The sequence below is a fragment of the Callorhinus ursinus genome, unplaced genomic scaffold (genome assembly GCF_003265705.2).
Source record: "Callorhinus ursinus isolate GAN/ISIS: 27379988/994484 unplaced genomic scaffold, GSC_fseal_2.0 scaffold4, whole genome shotgun sequence".
In the NCBI taxonomy this organism is placed as follows: Eukaryota; Metazoa; Chordata; class Mammalia; order Carnivora; family Otariidae; genus Callorhinus; species Callorhinus ursinus.
This window is the reverse complement of record NW_027397066.1, coordinates 131,078,404-131,085,159: the sequence shown is the minus strand read 5'-3', so window position 1 is coordinate 131,085,159 and position 6,756 is coordinate 131,078,404. Positions and strand designations below refer to the sequence as shown.

General features: G+C 36.3%; 1 pseudogene; it reads right to left on the bottom strand.

The window, feature by feature from the left end:
* Positions 1-5,557: 5,557 nt before the first annotated feature.
* LOC112826189 (EKC/KEOPS complex subunit TPRKB pseudogene) lies at positions 5,558-6,178 on the bottom strand (annotated as a pseudogene).
* Positions 6,179-6,756: the final 578 nt, after the last annotated feature.

Below are 6,756 nucleotides of genomic sequence, written 5' to 3'. Positions count from 1 at the left end.
TCAGAAAAAAAAAAAAAAGAGTAAGGTTTTTTTGAAAATTGAGCCTATAATATCCTCTGCACAAATATTAGTAAAAACAAAAGCTGTAAGATTTTGTTTGCATCTTGTCTGTGTATTTTTAAAATGTGTGTCCATGTATGTTGTAAATGTGAGGTATTTTTTCTACCTCTGGATGGTGTTGCTATTTGTAAAAGGGCTCTATTTAATCAGTTTAAAGGCAAGCCCTTGTAAGGATTGGCTATTCTAAAACTCAGAAAGATAAGAGCTAACCCAGATGTTTTCAGGTTCAAATGATCTGGGAAAATACTTGGTATCATAGTTAATTTAACGTCTTTGCTTTAATTAAGATATACAAGTCTGTCTTCAGAATTATCAGCATTAAATATAAAACTTTTATTCTGCTTGTGTTGACTGAAAGTCAAATAAGGTCATGATATCCCTGTTGCAATTTTTTTTAGAAAAAAAGCTTAGAATGGCTGACTGTGTCTAGTGTCTCATGAAGTTTTATAGGTAGTCTAAACATAATTGTTAAGAACAAATAAACTAAATAGATATAAATAAATGAAAAGATTAGTGGATAAACTTTTAAATAGCTCCCAAAATATTTGGTAATCTAAAACAAAGTTCTGTTAAGTTAAATGATGAGTCAAGTTAAATTTGTTGACTATCTAGGTTATTTCCAAATAAGATAAAATAATGAAGCATTAAGTACTAAACCTGGGTTTATCTACTTTTGTCTTATTGCAGAAAAACTAAAGATAAATTTGGGTCTTTTCGTAAATATGCTTTATGCTTTATTGAAAAATTGTACTGTGAAAAAGTTTCTAAAAATTGTGAAATATATTAACAGATTTGCCAATCTAAAGAACTCTTGTGGGGCAGCTGGGTGGCTCAGTCGGTTAAGCGTCTGCCATCTGCTCAGGTCATGATCCAGAGTCCTGGGATAGAGTCCCATGGTAGGCTCCCTGCTCAGCGGGGAGTCTGCTTCTCTGCACCTTCCCGGGCTCCTGCGCATTCATCTCTCTCTCTCTCCTCTCTCTCAAATGAATAAATAAAACGTTTTTTTTTTTTTAAAGAACTCTTGTGTAACAGACAGTTCAAAATTGCTCATTACTCAGCTTTCATGAGAAATTAAGGTTTCTAACCATTACAAAATCTAATCAATATAATGAAGACTACTGGAAATGATAAGGGAAACAACTTTCCATGCAAGAAAAGTAAGATTTGTGATTTCAGTAAGAAAAAGTATAAAGAATAAGAATATGGTTCTGTTTGGTGGAAAAGAAAGTGGTTTTGTCCTAAAGTGAGGCTGGTTATTTGGGGAGGGAAGACTGAGGACAAAGTCTGAATGTAAACAGGTTGCAGGTGTGTGGAGAGGGAATCGTTAGAGAGGAGTTACATGTGTGATCAGTGCTTGCTACAATTAAGATAAATTTAAGTAAGCAAATTAGTTCTAATACCAAAAGCACACTAATGCAGGGGCCCCTGGTTGGCTCAGTCAGTTAAGCATCTGACTCTTGGTTTTGGCTCAGGTCATTATCTCAGGGTCCTGAGATGGAGCCCCACATGGGGCTGTGCTCAGCCCTGTATCTACTTGGGTTTCTCTCTCCCTCTCCCTCTGCTCCCCCGCCTCTAAAATAAACAAATAAATCTTAAAAAAAAAAAAAGTACACTAGTGCAAAATATTTGTGTTCTCTTTATTAAAAGGACAAAGATTTCTTGAATATTGGTTTGCTCTTAATAAGAAAATATAAACGCGATAAACGAAAGTTTTTCTTTACCTTTTAAGTTATCTACCTAAAGAGAAAAGGATTCCATGTTTTGCCAAAATAATTTGCTATGTTCATTATATATAATATATTGTTATATGTATGCCCTTGATTACATAGGAAAACTGAGTGTTGATATTAAAAGAACTAAGTTTTGCTCACAACTATGTAACCTTCTGTATTTGCCTTTGACATCTTTTATTGTCACTTTGATTAAATGTATACTTCAATATTGTTTCATAATGATTTCTGTTTGTATTTAATCAATATTCAAACCTTTTGGTATTTTTTGACATACTTCCCAAAATCAAATTCTAAAATAAGGCCTTTGGACCACAATCTAACTGAAATTTTCCAGCGGGCCCCTGAAACATTTCCAAACAATAACATTGTGAGAAATTAAACTAATTAGGCTTATCTAATATGTTAAACTACATGGGAAGAAAAAGTGATATTAAACCCTCTTAGATTCTATTTCTAGAGATATGTTATTAAAATAAGCTTTCCAAAAATTGTAAAAAACTCCTAGAAAGCTAATGATAATAACCAGGTATGTTTTTATCTTGAGGTGGTGTGTGTTCAAAATAATCAGATTTCCTTATTAATTGCATTGCAATGAATTCAAATCAGCTCTTTAAGCATGGCCATTTTTAAGTCTTTTCTCATTTACAGACAGTTACACTGTTACTCAGACACTCTTGTAAGAGCTTCCTGCAGATGTGTTTCAACTTCAGTGAGATTCATGGAAAGAACTCTGAGGACAGGTGTCTGATAGCCTTAAGATCATAAAACTCAACTAGGTAAAAATTTCTGGTTTGCCTAGAAAAACTGAATTCAAGCAGAATAAGAATTAATATCATTGGACTTGAATAACTAAGGAATATAATTATAAATTTTACAACTTATTGTTTGTAATATTGCTGACTTTTAAAAAATGCTTTGTTTTTCTTGATTTAAGAAAACTTTTTCTTTTAAGCAAACTGACAATGATTTGATAAAATATGCCTTTGTGAATAAATTGAAACATTTATGTTGCTCCCTGCCTGAACCCTCTAGAACTCAAAAACTCTCAGGTAGTATTCTTAAATTTTTATGGCAAAATATTTATTTACATAAGTTCAGTAAGAATCCATATTTCTTATGACAGGACACAACTGAACTCATTGGTTATATTACTAAAGCTTTGACTGCAATGTGATATTTGAGAGAGACATGCATACACTCAGATATGACCAGTTTGAGGAACTCAGTTTGGCTTTATGGAGTCAATAAAGCCCCTTGGAAATAAGAGCCTGGTACCTTGCTTACAGACTGCCCAGAGCCTTGCCAGGTGAGTAAAGAAGGTCATTCCTAGCAGGTGCAGGAGACAATACTTTGAGCACCTCGAGAAGAAAGGAATTCACCCAAATCTATATGTATTGTAGACATAGTCTGATGACAAGTATTTGGCGTGGGTTCTGGCCTTCCGAGGCTGTTAAAAGTTCAGTCTAGAGATTCCTAATGAAAAATTCCAGTAAAGTAGTTTTTAAAGAATCTATATGGTTCTTGTAAGACTTATGGAAATAATCAGGCCAAGTTTTGATTTTGTTTTTTGAAACTAGACTGATTTTGCAAGTAGTGTTAATTTGGCTATCTTTGGTAGAAATGAGAGCGATTATAGAGAGAAAATTTGTTTCAGTAGTGCATTTTTGTAGATATTTGATTTGGATACTATTCATCATAAACTGGACTAAATCCTGGTTTATTCTAGTCCCCCAATGCCTGGCTACAACTCTCTAAACTAACATTCGATTGTCTTCCCCCATCTTTTGACTTAGAATCATTTGAGAGCTAATACTACCCTTTTTTCTAAATCCCTTCAAACTGAATATAAACAACTTGATATAAACTGCAGGGAAATTGCCCCAATAGTTGATGTATAGATGATCTTTGTGTCTATTGCTCTGTGGGCCACTCAAAAAGATCCCCAGACACTTAAACTACAAACCAGGACAATCGGTCAGATTGCCACTGCTTGCCCTCACTACCTGCAGATGCTTGGAGCCTGACATCTAGAAATCTTGACTGGCTACCTCTGAGAACTCAGAAACCAGTTTATAATTTGATCCAATCATTAACTGTTGTTTTTCTTTTGTTTCCATAGAAATACTTTTCATTTAATACTTGACTACTGGAACCATAGGCCTAACTTTGAGAACACAACTGCATCACTGCCTCATGAAATGAACTTAACTGAACTGACCTATTGTTGGAAGTAAGGGACTAGTTCAAGGACATGAAACAGTATACCAGATCACCTTCCCTGAAGTTTCAGAGGAGGGAACTGTAAGGGCCAAGGGCAGGCTGCCCCCAGATGAGCCACGTGGCATGCAGACTATTTGAGCTGAAGGCCATTGAGACCCTACAGTTTCCTGAGAAATTTTTCTCCTCCCTTAACTGCATAGAAGAATCTAAGTTGGAGATTTTTTCCAGATTAAGGGTTAATAGCAGACATAAATATTATCTGAGTGACCCATCTGTATGGCAGGGCAAACATCTAATTATGAAACATCTGCTCTTCTTATTACCCTGTGAATTGTATTCCTTTCCTCTCAAGTTCCAGACCAATACCCCCCCCCCCACTTAGTTCAGGATGACAAATATTCCTCATTTTCCTGTCTTTGGAATTCCTATGTCTGCGTAGATTCCCTGTACATACTATTAAATTTGATTATCTTCTGTTAATCTGTCTCATGTCAATTTGACTCTTGGTCCAGCTAGAAGGATCCTTGAAGGGGAAAGGAATTCTTGCTCCCTGATACCCTTTTCTCTGTATTCCCCCTGCTGAAAAGAATCGGTTATATAGGAATAGGAGGAGCTTAAGGAATTGCTTGGCCAGCCCTAAAGTTAACACTATTTGAAGATGAGTTCAATTCATGAAAAATAAATAAATAAAAAGGCAGTATGTGGCTTTCAGAAATATCAGCTGAAATGACTGACAATAAGTTAGTTTGGTAAGTTAAATATTAAATGTATTTTAACCACTGTTTTCAAGGCTTTTCCAGAGATGTGAAAATAATAAACCTTAGGTTGGTGATAAAAAGAAACACATTTTTGGAGGATGGTCTCAGGTCTGTGAATGTGTTTTTCAAGTTTTGGTGTTTTGCCAGTTTTTCCCACCATGCAATCAGGGCTTCTATTTTGGATCATTTCATGGAGCAGTATGTTCTTTAATTTCAACAATTCTGATTTGATTTATATTTGTATGCTTCTTAATCTGCATGGTTCAGAGCCCAATTAATATTTCTTCGTGGAGCCTCTGGTACTTGAGCTACATGTATCTATTCCAAAACAGTTCACTATTCTTAAAAGCCTCTAGATATTTCTAGTCTATGTTCAGTTAATGACTATTACCGATACAAAAGGAAATAGGAGAGAATGAGCCACTAATTCATTTGTTTGATTCATCTCTTAATTCATCTCTTTTTCTTTTCTTTATTGAAAAAAAAAAACCAACGATCAAAGCCAACTCTGAGGACAATATGGTAAAGTAGTTAATTACATAGATTCTTCAGTCACACTGCTTTTCTCCCCATGATTTAGTAGTGGTGTAAACATTGGACAAGTCACGTGAGCTCTTTGAATACAGTTTCATCACTTATAAAATTGGAAAAATAGTAGGTCAATACACTCCAGTGTTGAGAAGATTAAAATAGTACCTACCTCACAGGTTTATTGTGAATAGCAAATTGTTAATACAAATGTGATACTTAAAACAAGAGTGGCACCCATTATGCACTGAGAAATTATCAGCTAATATTATTTTTGAGGTTGTTGCTGTTATTGCTGGGGTTTTTTTGTTCGTTTGTTTGTTTATAGATGCTTAAAATTTTTAATACTTTTGTCACTTCACAAAATATCTTTTGTTGACATCTACAAATGATACCATCCAATAATGTTCCAATACTTTCTTCTTGTGAATATAGTTTATATATCTTTTTGACTTCTGCAGTATTTGTTATGTCAGGAAGGTTTTTTAGAGAAACTTGATGACCTTCAACCTGAGATATTAGGTCTTGATTTCTTTGTTTTTCTCCCTCTTCAGTGTAAACAATAAGAATTGAAGAGTCATTTGCTGAGATACCAAATTTTTTCAAAGCTGAAATATTGTTATTTGGGGAAAGGTTGAAAATAATTTCAGTTGATAGAGTTCTTGTCTTCATTTTTCCCAGTTTGTAGAGATGAACTGCTTTGTTTGCTGCCACAAGTATCTGAAATGGACTGACAATCACCTTAGGGTTTATTGATGAACCATCAATAGCACCTTCCATGGCCTTTTTTCTCAAGTCTCCAGCATTTTTTACATCTTTAAATAACAGAAGAGTCACTCTGCATTAGGGAAATAGGTCCAGCTGATGTGTTAACTGCATTTCATAGACAAGCAGGATTCAGGGCATCCAGGGCCCCGGGTCCAGGTCCCTCTAAGACGCGCTCCTCGACCCTTTCACTACGTCAGGGAGCCGGCACCTGGCCCTGCCGTGCTGCGTTCTGGGGCTGGCCCTCCGGGCTCCTGCTGTTATTGCTGTTTTTACAATCAACCATTAATGTGACTAAACCCCCTGAGGTTTTTTTTTTTTTCTGGTGTTGCATAAGGAACCACATTTATTTCTTAATTGGACAGAATTTTAAATTTACACACACAGTACAGGAGCCTAGAGCCTAACACTTGGGTTTAGGACGTCAGGGAACTGGAGTCATTACGTCAGGATGGTGGTTACAGTGCAGGGGCCAGGGTGTGTCACACAACCACATATGTACAAGCTACAGGGGAGCTCAGGGGACGGCTAGCTGCAGGAAGCCACAGCCTCTGCTGATCCTGGGGATAAAAGGAGGGAACCTTCTGGGGCCCCGCACAGGAGGGAGCTGACAGAGGGCCAGCACGGCAACCCTGCTCACACCTGGACCAGCAGCATTTAGGAACTCTCCCCGAATGCTTTGCCACACCTGC